This window comes from Polistes fuscatus, unplaced genomic scaffold (genome assembly GCF_010416935.1).
Source record: "Polistes fuscatus isolate 324 unplaced genomic scaffold, CU_Pfus_HIC Scaffold15, whole genome shotgun sequence".
Classification (NCBI taxonomy): Eukaryota; Metazoa; Arthropoda; class Insecta; order Hymenoptera; family Vespidae; genus Polistes; species Polistes fuscatus.
In genome coordinates this window covers 3,828,715-3,851,328 of record NW_025113053.1, presented here as the reverse complement: position 1 = coordinate 3,851,328, position 22,614 = coordinate 3,828,715, and the positions used below count along the sequence as shown (strand labels likewise).

Sequence of the window (22,614 nt, the reverse complement as noted above, 5' to 3'; positions counted from 1 at the left end):
AATAATAAATATCAAAATAAATCGAACCGATCGATTATTTATCTATCTCTATAAAATCTATAACTTGTAATACGTAACAAGAAGGTGTAATCATTTGTAACAAAAGAACAAAATTATATTTCTCTCAATAAAATCACTTAAATTAATCTCTGTTAATAAACAACAAGTATAGCAATTAATCGACACTTATCGAATATTTAAAGGATTTGAAAAAGTATGAGAGAATGAATCGGTCAACGAGTAGAACATGCTTTTACGACAAATCTATAAACGTAATATTCAATAATGTAACTCTCGCGAAAGGTGGTTCGCGTGACCATGCGACACTCTCGACACGCGAACTCGCGATGGGAACACGTATTCACGACACACGTCACACCCACGTTTTCATATCGGGCCGTTTATTGCGAAGCCCCGAGGACTAAAAGGAAAGGAACGACTACCAACGAGAGAAAAGAAAAAAAATAGAAAATGTCGTTGGGCAACCCCCGCCCAAAGCGCTACGAGTGCCTCTAAAGATAAGACCCTGCGGTCTCGTGGAATACGATGAGAATATATCCTCAGGGATTTGGCGTGTCACGTGTCATTGAAACGTTCACGATCGACCAACGAAAAGAGGGTGCTCGATGCGATAAACCACCAAGCAGAATTATCTTTGACATCGGCTATCCACCGATCTTTTGTGTTTTTCGTTCCGGCTTTTCAATTATCCCCAAACGTTAGGTCATAACGTCATCTAGACTGCGTTATTATTTTTACGACGGTCCGACGCCTGCATATCCATGAGATTCCCTGTAAACACCGGCAACTTATCGTAATGACATCTCGTAAGCTATCCTAAAAAACGTGATACGGTGTAATGGAATCACGTAGGTTAAGACCCAGATAGTCAAAGAAAAAGAAAACAGGACACGGGACTAAGGGAACTGGTTGTTGAGATTACAAAATTATATTAGAAAGTAACATCAATTGTACAATTTCTGATTATTGTTAAATAATAAATAATGTAATCAAATTGTTTGGATTTGTTAAGAATAACATTTATCGTCGGTCTCGATCATGAATCCTTTACCCGTGGTAAAGTAATTCACGATAATCCGAATGAAGGGCATTTGTCTGAATAAAAGGTCCAAGAAAAAGAAAAAAATAAGAAGAAGAAGTCAGGATCTAAGACGACAAAGGAGATATACGAGTGTCGCGGTGGAAGAACCCTCTCGTTTCGTTCTTCTTCGATTTGAGCATTTGTCTCGCGCCAAATAACGCGTGTTATTCCGGCTAAGAGACAATAAAGTGCACATGGTAAATTTCGTTCGGGGAAAAAGGAGAACGGGATGAAACGGGGAAGAGATAGAAAGCATGCGCGCAGTTACGGATAAGCCTCCCTTTTACCCCGAGGAAAGACACACACCGCTCACTTTCTCGACGATCTACGAGCGTTCTACAAAGCAAATGATTTTTCCAACGATATCCAAGCGAATCCAACGTATTTCCGCTTGTCTCGAGAATGCTGTCTTCTGGTAGCACAGGAAAGAAAGAAAGAAAGAAGCCGCTTTTCTCGAGTAAAATCGCGTCTTTGAGAGGGGAGAGGATAAGAAGCTGCTCTGAGGGATATAAACGTCCTTGATGTATCACAAAATGGGGGAACTTTGGCACACCATTCTGCTAACTTCGACGGATCGTGAATAATATTATTTCTTTTCGTGTCTCTTCCCCGTCGAAGATCTCGCCCTCCTCCTTTTCTTTCTTTTTCTTCTATTGCTTTTTCACTCTTTCCATTTCTTTTTCTTTTTCTTGTTCTTTTTCTTTTTTTTTCATCATTCCTCTTTCTCGGCGAAGCCGCGAAACCCATTTCAAAAGACGTGAGCAAATGGAACGAGCGTTCGTTCTCTCCAAATTCATACAGGGTAACAAAAAATAATATATAAAAAAAGAAGAAAAGAGACGCGCGTCCACATTCGATGTTCTGCATCACCAACGCGACCAAAATTACGTTACGAAAATGCCAGAACAAACGTTCTACTTTCCTTCGATTCGATCTGTAATAAATAAATCGTATTTTACGATCGGCATAAATCGAGACTCGTTGTTTCCTACTGGTAGATATACGATTCGATTACTCCGTCAATAAAGTCTGACCAAATTTCTTCTATATGAAAATATTAAAACACTGAAAAGATAACTAAAAATATACATAACATGGTATTTGAAAAAATTACTAAAAAGTCAAATTAACCGATAAGAAATTCAAGTTATTTTCGCAACAGTCAGCTAGCTAAACAAAGAACAAATTCACAATTGAATGACACAATCAACACTATCACTGAACTGACACTTTGAATTCTAACCATTTTATCCGTCATCGATGACGTCAAGCAAGATAAACACGCCGCCAATACGGAAATCTAGAACGGATACGAGCTTATCGAATCGTACAGCTTAACCTAAAGCTCTACGGTTAACTAATTTATTTTGTTTTGTAGAAATGTTCTCTCTCTCTCTTTCATTCTATCTCTTTCTCTTTCTCTCTCTCTCTTCTTTCGATCGATATTCGACCACTGGCCTTTGTTATGATATAATTACCACGTGAAATTATCGACGCGAGCATGGTCACTCTCACATTTATCCTTCTCGCATGCACTCACGATTCCTGGCTTTGCAGTAGAGAATTATTCGCCTCGGCTCATTATCCGCCGGCGCCGATTTACCGGCGTGGAATTCGCTCGTACCCCTCGCCTGCGCTTCATTTTCCACGAAACCGGAGATTACGCTTCCACGGCCGGACCTCTTCCTCCTCTCTCTTCTCTCTATCTCTCACCCTCTTCTTCCCTTTCTCTCTTTCTCTCCCTTGGTTACTCCTACTAACTCTCTCACTCCGGTCGTCGAGTGCGGACCATCCGTTTGATTCTCTCTCTCTCTCGCTCTCTCGGACTCTTTCCCTCCCTAAGAACAGAGCAAATCGATCACGGTGCAAGAGGAGCTTTTAGACGGTCATCGAGTTTTGCTGTTAGCCGAATGCATCGAATCGTTATTGGTGGAGGATCTTCTTCGAAACAAAATTCGATTAATTTCAACAAAATTATTTCTAATTTTGTTAGATTTATTTCGTAAAGAAGGGATGAGGGAGAGGAAGGGGGGACAAATCGATCGGTCCAAGAGGAGCTTTGCGTCGCGCATACGAAGTTAAGAACAGAGCAAATCGATCACGGTGCAAGAGGAGCTTTTAGACGGTCATCGAGTTTTGCTGTTAGCCGAATGCATCGAATCGTTATTGGTGGAGGATCTTCTTCGAAACAAAATTCGATTAATTTCAACAAAATTATTTCTAATTTTGTTAGATTTATTTCGTAAAGAAGGGATGAGGGAGAGGAAGGGGGGACAAATCGTTCGAGTCCAATTGAATTTACGAAGTAACCTACAGTGATTTTCCAAAAACGTTTTTCGTCTCGAGAGACTCAGATACAATATATAATACATTGTATAAATATTCTAGAGAATTTGTCGTAAGACAATTCAAATATCGATAGATTATTCAAATTCTAAAATAGAATAATAACTTGAAAATATTTCGATTATTTATTTATACGTAAAAGTTCGCTCTCTTAAAGATTTCAAACAAAAATAAATTGAATGCTTCGTTAATTCTAGGGGATACAATTTATCTATCTATTCTAATCAGCTCTTTAATAGCTTTTCATTCCAAAATAAAATCTTTATTCACACTATTCGATCTAGACTAGATTGAAATCGAAGTAACCATCGAATTGTGATCTCACCCTTCTTTGGGTGGATTATAGTAGCAGACAGTGTCAGGCTACTTCATAGCGCAGAATCCTTGGGTTCTTTCGATAAAAAGGGACTCTCTCTCTCTCTCTCTCTCTCTCTCTCTCTCTCTCCAAGCACTCGTTCTCGATCGAATTCATGTGTGCGTGTATATGTGTGTGTGTGTGTGCCTGTGGACTCTCGTGAAAGAGGCATATCGCACTTCCGCGAATGAACCGAACCTTTTGCTTTTGCCCCGTCATTGCAAGCCTATCTATCTGTCCAGTGAGGCATGCATACCTCCTGGATTCTAAGCAGAAAGACGGCAGCCCACTCCACATAATGGACCGGACCGTACGATGCCCATAATGCACCCAGATCCCTTTTATTATTTTATGGTAATAGCGTTCCCCTTTTCTTTCTTTATTTTCTTTTCTCTTCTCTTATTCTCTCTCTTCTTTCCTGGACCATAATCGCGGATTCTTTCGTTTCCAGATAGCGTAAAAGTAACCGTCTGAATTCACTATTTCTGCACTCTTACTTAACTTCGAGAGGAAAGTCATTCTTAAATGAGAATGAGACTCCTTCGATTTTAACGACGAAATGCTTTGTCCCATTTCTTTCGGTGAATCATGAAGATAAAAGTTAAATTTAAGTGTTCTTATAAGAGAGAAAAGTTACGCCCTTATAATCGCATTTTTCATTCTTTTTTTTTCCTTTTTTTGTAATTTTCATTTAAATAGAAGTATTACCCGTCAATTAAGAATTGACTGAATCGTAATGTTAAGCGAGTATATAGGCCTTGAGGTGGATTAGAAAAATAAATCCAATGTCAATCTTTCATTTAACCTGTAATTTGAATTGATATCGTCCTTCGAACACTCTCCAGTAGATATTTTGAATAATTTAGGGCTTGCGCAACCCTGCGCGATATTTCAAGACAACGAAGACGGAGAGACAATTTATTTTTGATTACGTCGACGAAAGGGGAGAAAACGAATGAAAGAGCCAGTGGTGTCGAAAGATCAATTTAAAGTATACCAAACTAAAGTCCACAATGACGTGTCCTAATTCGTTTTCATACAAACGATTGAGTTACCGGTTATGAAAACGTTGATTAAAACTCCCTTTTCAAGTGCACGTCACTCGGAACAATGTCATTTGAAAATATTAACCTTACAATTAAATGATATCATTAAGATATTAAGAAATAGTGGGTAGTAAATAAATTTGTAAAAAAGAGAAAAAAGCTTATATACGAGATTATAAATGTGTCGATGATTACGTATAAGTGGCTTAAATTAGCTCTTTCACAAAAATCTTTTTATGTCTCGGTACTTTTTATTTCTTTCTTTCTCTCTTTCTTTCTTTCTTTTCATGCGGTAAGTGAAATCCTGTAAAAATGTTAAAACGAAACAACCATAGGGACAATTTCCACGGAGTCTCTCTCTAATTTCTCCTGAAAGCGTATCCATTGACAACGGACTCGGAGCGTTATTCTCCCTACGTGGAAATTCCGGTAGCTTTCCGAGACAGAGCGTACACTCGGTCGGGTGAGATTGTCGACGCTGGGCTCAAATCAAGACGCTGCCTAATCCAATCAGGGATGGTAATTGCGTGCGTAGCTTCAGGGCAGCAAAGCCATCGAGGGGGCTAGGCGAGAGGGGGTAGGATTGCAGACTACGGCCACGAACCTTGAGGGATGAGTCAGAGTTCAACCCCAATGCTACACAGCCCGTTTGCACGTCCGTACCTACCTCTACATTAACAATTTCCTTGATGCCGTTACAGTCGTCACGATCGATCCTCGCTACGCCCAGAAAAATCTTCATTTCAATGATTCTACCATTATATCAAATATTACGGGATATTCAAATTATTCGTTAAATAATATGATCATTTCAAATATAATAATTACTTTCTTTTTCTTTTTTCTCGACATATTTCCTGTATGTACATTTCTAAAAGAAATACGATAATTGTAATGAGATAATTTAATACGATTTATTAAATTCGATCATTTTTTGTCCTTTTTTTGATAGCAAATATTAAAATATATGATCATGTATTGAAAATCGTATGAGAATATTTTCTATAAAGTTAAATCTTAAAATACATAAATAGAAATTGTGGAAGGATTCATTTTTAGAAGCTATGAAACTGTTTTGGTAAACTGTCGAGTGTTAAAAGAAGAAGAATAGAAACTATTGGCAAAGTCGACGCGAAAATCGATTCGTCTAGTAAATTGAGTTTCTAAACGTACAGGTAGATACGTACCTACGTATGTATGTACGTTGTAAAAGAAGAAGATTAAAGGTTGTAGAAGAGCGATTTGTAAAAAAACACGTGTAACTCGCACGGTCCACCCTCGCTTATTTTCCTCCATCGAAGCGACCCTCGGTCACCCTAACGACCGTTTGCGGACAGCGAACGTGCACCGTTGTCAAAAGAAACCAAGCAACTAACCAACCATCGACTATCCATGCTATAATTTCGTACTCTACTTACAACCTCCGTAATCTAACCTACGATCTTCCTGTTTCAATTTTTATGCTTAGGACGAAGGACGCACTATGGGCCCAAATCACGAAAACGCAGAATCCATATGAAGACGTAATATGATTTTTCTTGAAAATTAGTATTCGAGGGTAGTATTCGGGCTCGTTGATTATGAATCTGAAATTAGTAATTTTTGTTGAATGCGTCAACCTACATTATCATTTTATTCAATTTCTATTTTGAACTATTAATACTATTAATTATTCCATCATCAGAGATATTTTTTATTATTATATTATTAATATTAAAATATATGGAATCAATATTACGCGAAATGAGTGTCCACATAATGGAACGGCAACTATAATATTATAACATTGAAACCGCATATTCAGTTTAATCGTAACTAGTTCGCAAAAATATTTGCTTCTAATTTACGCGTACACACCAAGTAGGTATATATTATAAAGTTAGGAAAACTACTAGAAATTTCTACGGCGAACTATAGAAGCTACGATATAGCGGATACGCGTTAAAGCAGCAACTGTAATTACGAACGTCCTATACATTGTGGTACTTGAATGCGTAGAAGGATGAGAGAGAGAGAGAGAGAGAGAGAGGTATGCGCTCGCGCACAAACATACCCGCTACTACCTTGCTTCGTGTACGCTCTCCTACAAGGTTTACGTGTGTACACGCGATAATGGTCCTGCGGGATCGTAGGAACGATCGGCTTACGGCACATGTCAGCCGAGTCCTAGAACATCGGTGCTCGCATTCGAAGCTCGTCGTCGTCGTCCTCCTCCGAGCTGGTAGACGCAGAACTCTACTCACCGGTGCACTGCGTTCATAGACGTCACTTTGTACAGTCCGATGCAATGATTCTATCCGTTGAGAGAAGATCATTGCGAATACGAATAACGCGAAACGTTTGCTTACGAATGAATCAATGACGATGATTTTTCTCACCTGACAAATCTATCAAATTTTAAATGAAATTGTTGTTTAAAAAAAATAAAAGATAAAAAAAGAATCATTCGTATTCGTGAAAAATTGACGAAATTGACGAAATATCGTTTGGGATAGACTGTACACGTGTACATACCTAGGCAGGTAGGTCTAGGTAGATAGGTCGTGATCGGAGATCGACGGAACCGACGGGTTATACAGGAGGATCTAATTGCACCATGGGCTCGTCGCACATTTGTATCCCTACGACGAGAATCGTAACTTTACTGCAGAGAGATGCCCTGCAATGATCCCGATACCCCAAATCCATTGCCTTCTTTCGTCTTCCCCTACAAGATTCGAAGCGCTACTGTCGTTACCTATCGGGTCACAGGTTTTAGTGCTATTACCGTTTAATGACGATTCGATCAGGAGATCTCGTACCATCGGAGAAAGGATCGATCTACACAGGTATACATAGGTATCGAGACTTGTTCGAAGGTATACCTAACACACTGGACGTTTGGATTTAACGAGCTTAAGATCAAATATAAACGAAGTTACTTTAAAACGTCGTGAGATCGTAAAAACCATTTACAGATGAAAAATAATTGCAACTGAAGGATAATATAAAAGGAATACAATTTGAAGCGCGTGAAAATCAAGCAATATGCTCGTACGATAAACGTATACACGCGTTTATTATAAGCTGTCAGAGATAAAATACGATGAAACGTTGCTTCCCTGTTCCTAAGCAAATTAATCTAACAGAAAGTTTGAGGAATAGAGAGAAAGGAGTAGGGAAGAGGGGGATGAGAAGGAGGGTCGTATGGTCGATTAAACGCGTAGGTGTCCCTCCTAACGTTATGCGTTACAACAATGATCTTCGACATGAAATACTGGTGAAAATTTGCAGACCTCCTATGAAATATATAGAAAAAGGTGGTTCGTATTTTCCTCGGTTGGCAAGACAACCCGAACCAACCTCCAACACGGTCATCCTTCTTATACCGTCGATTACCCAAAATAGATTTAATCAAGGGAACGAACGCACAGTCGATACTCTGCTGGGAGGACAATAGCAAAGTTCGATCCTGCGGACACGCCCGTGATCATGACGAATCGGTGAGATCGTTCGCATATGCAGTCGTGTGAACGCAAACACGTAGTATCCCGACATCCCCCGACATCCCCCGACATCCCCCCACAACCCCCCCTCTCTCTTTTTCTCTCGCTATATACCAACATTAGTCTAGACATACCGCCTGCAATATGTGGAAACGACACCCGAATCGACACCCGGATCGACGTTGCGACTTTACTCCTGCTAGGAGCCTAATGTCGCTCGGTGAATATTTAATGAGATCGTTGGCTGGGTAGTCCGATCGTTCGTTTTCCCTCGATGACGTGTGCCCGTCAAATGACGATAGCTTGATTAAGACAGAGGATTATTTAAGGGAGAAATCGTGTCAATGTTTATCGTATGATTGTTTATTAGATTGATTATTATTTTTCTCGTTTAAATTGTGATTTTGTTAATTATACGTATCTTTATACGAGCCGTTCACAAATCTCCTGGGGATAAACTTAATGCTTCAAGATTTTTTATTTTAAATATACTTTCTTAATATATAGATAAATTATAAGAATTTTTCTATGACTGGTTAATAATAAATAATACGACAATGTATATATGATTCTTTACTTTTGATTACTTGAAAAGCAGAGATCTCGTAGCGGTTTTAACGATTTTCCAAGCACAAGCCTATGCACATGTGTACGTAAGTTAAAACGATTAGGAAGCATGAGTAGACCCGTTGGCGTTCAACCGAAAGGGGTGAAGAGATCGAGGGAAAAAGATGGAAACAGAGAGAGAGAGAGAGAGAGAGAGAGAACACGAAGAACCGTAACAAACGCGAAACGACTCCGCGGAACTGAATTACGCGTAATTGGCCTCACCCCAACTGCAACTTGAAAATATAGTTTCGTTGATGCGATTCCATGACCATTAGTCCGACTTGCCTAATTATTCCTCCACGTGTTTGCAGAAGTCAGAGGAATAGGAAGAAGAGGAGAATGTGACTCTGTGCTGCCAATCCCATTCTACTAATCCGAAAAAGTTTTGGTTTACTCCGATGTAACCTTGGCCGTTAATCAATATCACTTTTTGGTATCTCGCCGAGTAAAAATAGGAAAATAGAACAAGGTCCGTCATACGTTATCCTTCGTTTTCGTCAATCCAATTTTGTCGTGTGAAAAGCCTTAAAAATAGCACTTCAATTTACTAGTCGAGTTTAGAACTATTTTTGCGATTTAAATAATTGTTATCGTAGGTGAAGATGAGATGTTTGTTCGCATCAATTGTGTTTGTAAGTAAAGTGGTACGAAATGATGCTTTACGGAAACACAAAGAAGAATTGCAACGAACATTAGATAAGGAAAACGGTAGAGGAAAAACGAGATGTTTTTCAGGTATTTTCAAAGCTTTAACCATTCAACGATGCAACCCTGGAAGCTCAAGGAATTTCGCAATTGCTTCTACAACATTCTAAAGTTCTCGCTGATGAGGGGAAATGAAAATGCACGATATTTCAAAGAGAGAAAACAAGAAAAAAGGAGAAAGAAGGAGAGAAATCCTTGGCATTCCTCGAGAACTCGCTCGTTTGGGTGTCAAAAAGCACGAAAACGACGATTCCACATGCGACGATTGTTTGTTTGCTTTAGATCCCTATTGATTTCGAAATAATACGGAAAGAAATCTCCGAGATTCCATTCGTTATCTTCAGTAAACATACCGTCGACTAATACAACAGTAGCATTCTGGGGTGATTTCATTGAAATGAAATAATTTGTTTAATCCCATATTTTCATGCTAGCTAATAAACTTAAATAGGAGAAGAACGGATTGTGATTAATAGTGAATATCGTACGATTTCACAGTGAAGAAAATAAAAAAGAAAGTAAAAACTTGATCATTGGAGGAGCGTGCAGAAGCGTGGTTATTTCTTAAGCATACTTTTTCGGCAAGTTTATCGGTTTTGTAAAGAGACAAAAAATCATCTAACGAGTGTTCGGTCCTTCGTGAAGTGCGATCTTGTTTTTCGTTCAATCAAGCGAAACTCACAAAATCGTCAAATTAAACACGCCCGGTAAGTGGTCGATCGAGCGAGTGAGAGAATGAGTGAACGAGTAAACGAACGAATGAACGAACGAACGAACGAACGAACGAACGACGAGTGAGCGAACGAACAGTCGGCGACAGTCGTAACGACCCTCAATGCCTTTCGAGAGGTCGAACGTGCGTTCCACCGGTGACCACGAAGGGCGGCGAACGTTAACGCGTCACGAAGGTTGCCCTTTTGCGAAACACTCGGGGTAAGACCCCTACATATTTATGCCCTCGTACTAACAACCTAAAACACCAACCGCGTCGGTCTACCACTCTCATACAGGCTTAGAAACTCGAAGCATACGAGGAAAACGTCTAATGACATTTCTCTCTCTCTCTCTCTTTCAATTTCTCTTTTTTTCTCTCGGAACTCGGGTGATAAGTTCAAATGACATCCATGCACGACTTCCCTCCATTGTTCTCGTTCAAACAAAAGCAGGAAAAATAATGGGAAAAAAATAATCACGTCGATGGCGAGAACGAAAAACAACAAGCGAGTTCTTTTAAAAAATCCCCAAAATAATGGGACGAAATGAAGAAAATTTCTACGATGCGCTACTACGAGTGTGCAAAATTTGATAAAAAAAAAAACAAGAAATCAGAGATTGCGCGTGATTGCCGTGCCCTTGTAAGAGAAAATAAGGAGAAAATTTCCTCTTTTTTTTTTTTTTCTATTTAGAGAATAATAGACGCACCTACGAGAAGATGCGAGAAAAAAGGGAGGAACAAAAACAAAACAAAAAAAGAGAGAAAAAAAGGAGAGTGCAGGAAATGGGGTTTTTCCGGACACGTTGTTCTAGCTCGGCAGCAACCTGGAACGTTGCTTGATGAACGGATCCTTGAGTACCCCCTGAATATCGCATATGCTCGAGCCATTTGCTCTACACTTCGGCTTTCCTGACGTCTCGTGGTACTTTGGGTGGCTGGTTGGCACCGAACGGCTGCATGCTCTACCACACTACGTCTGAGATCGTAAAGGCCGTTCGTAATTGCCAGTGCATTGTGGATATTAATTTAGTGGCTCGTTCATATCGAAAGTAATATCGACCGTCCTGCTCAGGGAAAGTCCAATAGAAGTCGCTTCGAGATGAGTTACTGCCTTTAATTTTCCGATAATAGGGCTCGTGCGACCCTCCAGCAACTATCTTCCTCCTTATTCTCTCTTTCTCCGTCTCTGTCTCTTCCTATTTCATCTCTCCCCCCCCACACTCTCTCTCTCTCTCTCTTTCTCTTCTCTTTTTCCTTTCGGTCTCGAAGAGCACCACGAGACGGAGACGAGGCTGCTGCTCCTTCCTTCTAACGTTATACTTCGCACCACTTCCCGTGGGTACCATTCCTAGCTGGCTCAGAATTGTTCGCTGATAGTTTCCGCGGAGGGGGTACTCAAGAGGGGTAGTTAACTTTCCGACCGGAGCCATTCATTCCCATGGAACAACTATTTTATTGGCAACCCTCGCAATAACCCTAACGTTTATCAACCAAACTATGTTTACCTACCGAACGGTAGGAAGAAAGCAGATGACAAAGAGAATGTAAACGACGATATCGTTTCAATTCTTCTTTATTTATCTCCTTTCAAAAATTACCTAATTAACGCGTACGAGAAGATCAGTGGATACGTAGAAATCGATAGATAATTCCCAATTATTGCGGACGAACGCGCCTTAGATATCCGATAACGTAATTTGTTTTCGACGATTAAATGGATTTAATAGGATTTTGGCCTCGGAAGAGAGATTGGAAAAATCAGCTTTACTATAAAAAAAAAAAAAAAGAAACACGAGATTATTCGCTTTATATTCGCAGATGTAATTTTATGAAATTAATCGAGATAGAATAATCATATTAATTTCTAATGTAAATAGGGCTTACATATCTGTCAACAATAATTATAATCTAATTATCGATATAATGTCAATATCGTAATACCTATTAACTCAATCAAATAAACCATTATTATTTACACGTTCTCGTTGCGTCGATAACATCAATAAAGATTATTATAAATTAATATAAATATATACAAAAACGAAAAAAAATGAACCAATATGAAATATTTTCGAAGTAAAAAATAATCCGCGACAATAATTGACGCGTTTTTAAAGAAAGGTCACACGATTATTTGAACAACTTGTATCTATCTATCAGCGTATTAACAGTTCAACGCCTGCGTGGCAATCCCTTCCGGAATAAAGTAAATAAAAAAAACCACGAGTACCTACGGAAGTCGGAGATTCGAGAGAGAGCCTTTCCGCTTCACGCAACACCGAGTTTCTTTTTCATTTTGACAGGAGGAAAGGCATCCTAGTAGAAAGAAAGGCTCGACGGTGCCTGCCAGTTACAAAGTGCTGGGAACGTAATTGAAAGCTTCGAAACGCGGTCATAACCGTCTCCGTTGCAGGACGGTGCGTACAATCGCTCTCAGGATGAAGATATTAAATACTTTTGCTTCGTGATCCGTGCCAGCTGCGTCGTCCCCCGTCACAAAGATTCAATTTCTTTCTTTTTTTTTTATTATTTTCTTCTTTTTTCTATCTCTGCTTTGACTCTATCCCTCTGCATGTGTATATACGTGTATGCACGTCTCTTTCCCTCCCTCTCTCTGCCTTATTCTCTTTCTCTTTCTTTCGTTTCGTAACCCTCACAAAAGTGCTCGTAGATGTGATAACCCAAAAGAAAAAAAAAAAAAAAAAAAGTCATCGAATCAGCAACAAAATCGTCATCGATCATTACTTTAAGTGGTGTAACCGTGACTAATCGAAAAAGATGGTTATCGCCTTTTCTCGCCGAGATGACGACGCGTAATTTTGCGAGCGTATTTCAACGTCCGAGTTTATTCCGTCGAATTACATATCGGGGAGAGAGAGAGAGAAGTTTTCGGACGATACGTCTCTTATTATTTATTCCATGGCCTTCATCTTTTTGTATTATTCACGTGTAGTAAAACCACATACAAGTAGAAGAAGAAGAAGAAGATGATGATTCTATACACATTGAACAATAATAATCGATGAACGTGACTAATCGAGAAACACATACGAGTAGGATAACTTTCGTTTATACTTTATCCCATTCGACAAAGCATGATTTTTCCAGAGCCTCGAAACCTCGAAGGATCATTCTCCTGGGTGTATCCTCGCGATATCACGCTGACGCGACAGAATTTTATGATGTGTCTCGCGCGACCGACCATGCATTTCCATAAGCCATAAGGCATTGGGACCCATATCCCATCATGCGTCGTGGTTAAACTTCTATTTGTATCTTTCTACTTTTCTATAATACTTTCGATCGAAAATTGGCAAAAACCCTCCTTGACACTCGAATGGAATTTTCTATCGAATCGTTCAATAATAAATGATATCGTTCTATATCCACCGAATTTAGAATTACAATGCATTTTTTTTTTTAATATAACAAAAATTGTATTACATTATTATCTATCATTCTCATGTATAATATTATTTCTAGTATAATTAATAGTATTTTATTATTTATTTGTTTCGTATCAAATTTGTCGTGTTATTTTTTATTGGCAATTATTTCTACTCGCAGATTAGTAATTATAATTGCCAAGTATAGAGATTGTAATTTTGTAGATAGCGTTCCGTGGGTGTACGTAAACAGGTGTGAACAAATCTACGCACGCGTTTGAATAGATAGATAGAATACAGAAAAGTTAATATTTTGTTAAAAAAGTGTAGCAATTATTTCGTGTAGCAATACAAAATTTGCTGATAATAAAGTAAAAATAATTTGTTGAATTATTTGAACAATAATAGTAACGTAGTAATAAAATATTATGACTTTTTCTTCGTTTTACTTTCTATTTCTCTACTTTTCTCATCTTTTATCTTCTCGCGACATAAATTCTATAGCAAACGCAGTCTTGAGGTTAAGTCAAGCAGAGTCAGACGAGAAGACGGAGGTATATCTTTAAATCCCTGTGAAAGGGATGATAGGTACTCGAAGGCGACAATGAACCGTGACCCGGCTGGTATGCTAATCGGACATAATACTGATGAATTTACGATACAGAACGATTATCCTTGAACTGGCCCTGCCTGCCTGCCTGCCTGCCTCCTCGAGAGGCCACCCTTTTTCAAATTTACTCTCTTTTCCTTTTTCTCATTCTTTTTTTTTAAAACGAAACGAGCATAATTCTTACGTCTCTTTGTACTGACACACGTCGTCATACTCGTTCTCATCCTTCTCTCGGTCACTTTGAAAAACTTGTAGTTTTGATTTCACCGAAGCACGAAATTTAAGTTTACTCAATGTGAGAGAGAGAGAGAGAGAGATAGATAGAAAGGAATAGGAGAGATGACTCATAAACGAATAACCGATTTAAGCCGACACGATGAAGCCAGCCGAGAGAGAAGTTCTTGGAATTTCAGAAGCTTCGATCGGAAGAGCTGGAAATTCTGCAGCTGTGAATCGAACTATGCGAATGTCATAGATACGACTCGATCCCGATCCACTTCGTTAATAGGTTTTACAAGAATTCAATTTAATCTTTCGCGTAATTAAGGATGGTCCAACGATAGAACATATATAGTTCGATCCGAAGCTCCGAACGAAGGCCATTTCAATATTTCACCGAAGCTTTCAGAATAAAATCGATATCTCGAAAAATGATTACCTCTTTACGGCCGTAAAGGTAGAGGAGGAGGAGGTGGTGGTGGAGGAAGACTTGTTAAATGCTTCGTAGAAATTTTCAATCATTCCAGGAAAGAAGGCTCGACAATTTTCAACTAAGAGAGAAGTTGTGAATTTAAAGAGCCAATAAAAAAAAAGGCTCACACCCAATGGAAATTCCAAAAGGATTCGACAAAATTGTACAATTTTTGTATCGTCTCTCTGGGACTCAAGAGAAGCACTTAACTTTATATCGGAAGAACTTATGATTTTGTATTTAAAAGGACATCGATTTTCTTCTTCCAAGCGATATCGATTCCAATACTCGTATATTAATATAGTATATGTATGCATATATAAATGTTGATGAAAGCATGCGATGCACCTAACTCGGCAGCTCATTCGTTGATACGTCGTAGCACCGTCGAACGAGCAATCGGAATTTGCGACTCGCGAATGGGCGCAGCGTTGTAAGCCGCTCACGTACAGATGTAAACGCCGGCTACATTCGTCGATTAAAGGTTGAACGAGGTAATATCGCGTCGAGCTACGTCAAAGCGTAATGGCGTTCTTTTCTCGTCGTTCACGGCACGTGCGGCTTTCGCGCGAGAACTTCCCCTTCTGACCCCCTTTGTTCTTTTTTGATAAATATATAATATATATGTATAATAAAAATAAGAAAACAAAATATTCATTTCTCAAGGAATCCTGGAAAAATGAATTAACAATTCTTGAAATTATACTTTCGTTTATTTTTTTCAAACAAACAAAAATCGTTCATCTTTTAATTTTACTATTTTTCTTTTCATTTTTTTTTTTTTTATGTTTTTTATAAAAGTGTATTTATATACATATTTTCTTTTTTTTTTGTATGAGATCAGAAAATACGAATGAATAACTTTAGATTGTTTTGCGAAACTCCAGGATGTTATAAAAAGATAGAAAAATGTACATTTCACGCAAGTCAGTTTTTTCTGTTCATCATTACACGATACTTAAGTCGTGCGAAACAAGAAAGTTATATATATATATATCGATCCGTCATCCACTTGATAGACATGCTGAAATACCTTAAAGGAACAGGTTTGAACGGCCTTATCAAAAATGGTAGACAATTTTCTCGCAATCGTGAGAGACAACCGGAACGGGGACTCAATGGCGTTATTTTTGATTTCTTTCATCGTGAATCTCCTCACCTTAATAATGAGAAAATAAAACTACAATAATAAATGAGATCTGTTTATGTATAAGCAATACAAGAATAAGTGAGAGTATGTATAATTAAGGATGATTTTCAATTGAATTTCTCTTATTTCAATACCTAACTTGATCGTATGTAACGAATCGTTCAGTGTGAGTCACCAAATAGATTTCTAGAATAAGGATTATGAAGATATCTCTCGTCGCCTTACCAAATCGCATAACGTTTTATTGAAATGGTCACGGTATAAATGTTTATTACAATTTCCCCTTCGATTCGAACCTAAACGCGCAATTTTCCACGCACGTGTCACACACGAATTTCGTGTTACCACTTGTGTTCCCATATGTCGTCGGTAACAAATCGGAATCATTCGTCTATTATCGAAATCCTCTATTCCCCTTTTCAAAAGTATCAGAGATCAAAACATGAATTGATATTTTCGATTGAAATCAGAGTTTCTTATTCGTATTAATAAAATCATTAGACGATCGTGGAAGAAATAAAACAGCATACATTACGATAAACAAACCTTGACTAGTGTGTTAGTGATAATTAAATGAGAATTCAATTGAATAGAAGTGAGCAATAGAAGTGAGTGCGCCTAAAAATTGCTCCTTCGAATTTGGAATACATGAACATATCGTTGTGACATTTTATTCGTCGTTTGTATTACGTGAAATACCATTAACCGTTACAAAATATTATTTTTCTCGAACATTAGACGCGTATGGAAGCATTCAATCTTTTTCAGCTGGATGACTAAAATATCATTATACTATTTCCCTTTTCAATAGTATCAGAGATCAAAACATGAATTGATATTTTCGATTGAAGTCAGAGTTTCTTATTCGTATTAATAAAATCATTAGACGATCGTGGAAGAAATGAAACAGCATACATTACGATGAACAAACACCCTGACTAGTGTGTTAATGATAATTAAATGAGAATTCAATTGAATAGAAGTGAGCAATAGAAGCGAGTGCGCCTAAAAATTGCTCCTTCGAATTTGGAATACATGAACATATCATTGTGACATTTTATTCGTCGTTTGTATTACGTGAAATACCATTAACCATTACAAAATGTTATTTTTCTCGAACATTGGACGCGTATGGAAGCATTCAATCTTTTTTCAGCTGGATGACTAAAATATCATTATCCTATTCCCTTTTTCAAAAGTATCAGAGATCAAAACTTCAATTGATATTTTCGATTGAAGTAGAGTTTCTTATTCGTATTAATAAAATCATTAGACGATCGTGGAAGAAATGAAACAGCATACATTACGATGAACAAACACCCCGACTAGTGTGTTAATGATAATTAAATGAGAATTCAATTGAATAGTAGTGAGCAATAGAAGTGAGTGCGCCTAAAAATTGCTCCTTCGAATTTGGAATACATGAATATATCGTTGTGACATTTTATTCATCGTTTGTATTACGTGAAATACCATTAATCGTTACAAAATGTTATTTTTCTCGAACATTGGACGCGTATGGAAGCATTCAATCTTTCTTCAACTGGATGACTAAAATATCATTATCCTATTCCCCTTTTCAAAAGTATCAGAGATCAAAACTCTTCAATTGATATTTTCGATTGAAGTAGAGTTTCTTATTCGTATTAATAAAATCATTAGACGATCGTGGAAGAAATGAAACAGCATACATTACGATGAACAAACCTTGACTAGTGTGTTAGTGATAATTAAATGAGAATTCAATTGAATAGTAGTGAGCAATAGAAGTGAGTGCGCCTAAAAATTGCTCCTTCGAATTTGGAATACATGAACATATCGTTGTGACATTTTATTCGTCGCTTGTATTACGTGAAATACCATTAACCATTACAAAATGTTATTTTTCTCGAACATTGGACGCGTATGGAAGCATTCAATCTTTTTTCAGCTGGATGACTAAAATATCATTATCCTATTCCCCTTTTCAAAAGTATCAGATATCAAAACTTCAATTGATATTTTCGATCGAAGTCAGAGTTTCTTATTCGTATTAATAAAATCATTAGACGATCGTGGAAGAAATGAAACAGCATACATTACGATGAACAAACACCCCGACTAGTGCGTTAGTGATAATTAAATGAGAATTCAATTGAGTAGAAGTGAGCAATAGAAGTGAGTGCGCCTAAAAATTGCTCCTTCGAATTTGGAATACATGAATATATCGTTGTGACATTTTATTCGTCGTTTGTATTACGTGAAATACCATTAACCGTTACAAAATGTTATTTTTCTCGAACATTGGACGCGTATGGAAGCATTCAATCTTTTTTCAGCTGGATGACTAAAATATCATTATCCTATTCCCCTTTTCAAAAGTATCAGAGATCAAAACTTCAATTGATATTTTCGATTGAAGTAGAGTTTCTTATTCGTATTAATAAAATCATTAGACGATCGTGGAAGAAATAAAACAGCATACATTACGATGAACAAACCTTGACTAGTGTGTTAGTGATAATTAAATGAGAATTCAATTGAATAGAAGCGAGCAATAGAAGTGAGTGCGCCTAAAAATTACTCCTTCAAATTTGGAATACATGAACATATCATTGTGACATTTTATTCGTCGTTTGTATTACGTGAAATACCATTAACCATTACAAAATGTTATTTTTCTCGAATATTGGACGCGTATGGAAGCATTCAATCTTTTTTCAGCTGGATGACTAAAATATCATTATCCTATTCCCCTTTTCAAAAGTATCAGAGATCAAAACTCTTCAATTGATATTTTCGATTGAAGTAGAGTTTCTTATTCGTATTAATAAAATCATTAGACGATCGTGGAAGAAATGAAACAGCATACATTACGATGAACAAACCTTGACTAGTGTGTTAGTGATAATTAAATGAGAATTCAATTGAATAGAAGTGAGCAATAGAAGTGAGTGCGCCTAAAAATTGCTCCTTCGAATTTGGAATACATGAATATATCGTTGTGACATTTTATTCGTCGTTTGTATTACGTGAAATACCATTAACCGTTACAAAATGTTATTTTTCTCGAACATTGGACGCGTATGGAAGCATTCAATCTTTTTTCAGCTGGATGACTAAAATATCATTATCGTCGGCCATTGAAGGTTCATCAAAATCCGATATCTATATAATATACATGTTCCATTTAACTTTTCTATTTACTTTTTCGCGAAGAGCATATATTGGAGATCAATCATAAAAAGTAATTTTCACCTAGTCGAACAATATCAAATGATTAATAATATATTTAGTATTTTTCGCAAAAAGTATCGATCTTTCAAAGATAAAATATCTTCGTTTGTAAAAGACTCGTTCGATACAAAAGAATTCGTCGATACCGAAGGCGTTGCGTGGGCAACCAAAAAAGGTTCGGCAGAAATAGCGGCGACTGGTTAAGGTTTCGAAGACGACAGAAGGAGGAAAAAGAAAGAAAGAAAGAAAAAACAAATACAAAAATAAGAGGAAGAAAAAGTAAAGGAGTAGAAGAAGAAGAAGAAGAAGAAGAAGAAGGAGAACAAAAGCAAGGGAAGAAGATATCGATAAAGAATAAAAGAAGTAGGCACGGAATCGAGAAGGAAGAAGAAGAAGAAGCAGAAGAAGAAGAAGAAGGATAGAGGAACGTTGCGAAGTAGAGAGGAAGTAAAGAAAGGTTTATTAGGATGCTGAGGGACGAAGGGAGACGTAAAAGGAAGAAAAGAAGAGAAGGGTAGGGGAGAGAAGAGAAGAGAAGATCTCGCAATACGGTAGCCACGTCAAAGGTGTATCATAGCCAAGCCGAAAGTGTTGGACGTTCGTGGGATGTTCGGCCCAAAAGGGCCCAATGCGATCGAGAGAAGTCGATGGTGGTAGAAGGTGCTGTAGCGAAGAAGCAAAGAAGATCCAAGAGGAAAGGGGAAGAACGAGCAGGGAGAAGGAGAGACTTTTAGAGGAAGGGAGAGGAGGTAAGAAACCGACTGGGAGGGAAGCAAGGAGGGACTTGGCGTTCCGTTTTACCTTGTAATTTACTCACCGCGGGCCCCGAGCTATCCATCTCGTGGCATAACTCAGGGATGGGCCTGTAGAATTTCAAAAATGTCACTACACGAGGGGCACCTCCAAATTTCCCATCCTAATCGCTATTACATCTGTACGTATTTATCTTACATTAGATCGCAACGTACGTTTATCTTTTCTTTGATTTATAAAGCTCAAATTATTTATTCGTTTTATCTCTTTCACATTTTTTCGTTTTTTTTTTTTCATTTTCTTTATTGCCTCGATGATGTTTACGAGATACTACTAAATTAAAAAATAGAAAACGTTCGATAATATTTACGATCTAAACGCGATCTCAAATAAGTTTCAATTATTAATATTAAATGTTCGATAGATATATTATCTAGAGAATCTGATCGTATTTTTTTGTACAATCGAAGATCGTATCGTCCTTGGTTACGATTAAACAAGCGACAAATTGCGTCCTCGAAGATAATAGGATTTACGATCGCATTATATCCAAGGCTATTGTCTTCGGGATACGTTTTGCCTCTGTATGGATATTCCAAGCAGGCCTTCGACTAATGTAAGTACCACATGCGGATATTCCACTTGTGAAAGGATAGATACTCCACGTTTTTATTTCGATGAATCGAACGATCGGTCAATTACATTCGCAAATACTAATGTAAAACTAATCTATAAGAGTTGCCTATTGTTCGATAAAATTATCATGAATATATCTACGATTTAAATCCATTCGTCTATTGCGTAATTTGACTACATGTAAAATAAATTAGAAATAAAAATATCTATCCGAGACATTGCACGTTATTTTATTACTCGCATTACTATTCTCAATTAACCGGAGCGAATCAAAAATGAAGAGAAAAGAATATGAAAAAAAAAAAGATATAGAAAGGATACGAGTTTCGAATAATCGAAGAATTCTTGTTGGATGAGAAGAAAGGGGGAGATCGGATAAAGAGGATATCATACGAAATATAAGTTGGCAAAGACTAGGTACGGTCCTGAGATCGCAGTGGAGCTTCAATACAACGCTGCATACGTTTAGCTAAATTACACTTTATATATACCATTATTATTTCATGGCTCCCACTGATGTGCCCTCTCACGGCTGACGCCTTTTTCTCGTTCTACCTCTTCTCACCCTTCTCCTTTCCATCGAGCGGAGTTTAACAAAAGAAAGACTACCGCGCACAACCTTTTGCGGTACCGACGTTATGGCACAGCTTATTCGTATTACTCGACATAGGCGGAGTGAAAAAGCACATTACCTGTATATATTTTCTTACGCTTCCTTAACTTTCTTCCTTGTTTATGTATATTGAGTTTGTCATTTTGAAAAATATGATTTTCCTACTTTATCTAACGAAACGCTGAATGAAAATTTTCATCCGGTATGGAGGAGGAGGAGGAGGAGACTTTAATCGATACGAGAACATATCTATGATATATTAGTTAGATTATGAACTATTTGAAACTTGAAAATAAATTATTATTACATCTCGAAACTTACCTAATCTATCATCGGTGAATTACAAAATAGAATACAAAAAAAGTTAAAAAAAAAAAAAGAAAAAGGAAAATCATAATGAACCCATTGCTAGGTTAAAAAGTATTTGTGTGTGTAGTAAAAAGCTTTCGGCGAAAGGTGCGAGATAAAAGAAACGATTGAAGCTGAGAACGAGGCTTCGATCGTTCGATAGAACTATTCTATGAAGTTGAATGGTTTTTTCGTCGAAAGAATTTCATCCGAGTCACAAAGACCTTTTACCGTAAGTAATCAGACATGCAAAATCCTCCTTTTGTGCATGCTCTTACCTCCTCGATCATTCTTTCTCTTCTTACTCGTTATTTTTCTTCTCTCTCTCTCTCTCAGCCCCTTCTTTCCGTGCCTCTTTCTCATCTTCCCTTTTGGTCTTCTACCTTAATCGAACTATACTTGATTTCATCAAGGAACATCCAACGAACTTTCGGAGTCATTATACGAATCAGTGTGAATGATGTAAGTACTTACATACGACCCTTCTTCTTTTTCACATTTTTTTTCCCGCTCCCGGAGAATGGCAAAAAGTATATTAATCTACGACAGCCTCTACTTTACTTCGCGTCCTTCCTTTTTTCTCTCTCTTTCCCCTCTTTCTTTCTTTCGTTTTTTTTTTTCTTCTTCTTCTTTCTCTCATACTTTTTTACTCTTTCAACGGTAACAGGTCTGAGCTTGTAGCTTAGGTACGAACGGTAAGCCTAGAAGGTAAACCACGCGACTAAGGTTGTCATATTGCTCCCGATCTCGCATCTGAAATTCAAATGACCGCGGCGCCATGACTTTCAAATCTATCGATAAGCAGATAGGACCAGCAGGGAACTACAAATTCACATTCTCGCTCCGGT

At 37.6% G+C, this 22,614-nt stretch overlaps 1 long non-coding RNA gene across 1 annotated transcript in view; it reads right to left on the bottom strand.

The window, feature by feature from the left end:
• LOC122514491 overlaps positions 1 to 22,614 on the bottom strand; it is a 779,718-nt gene that overhangs the window by 45,002 nt on the left and 712,102 nt on the right. The window lies entirely within an intron of this gene.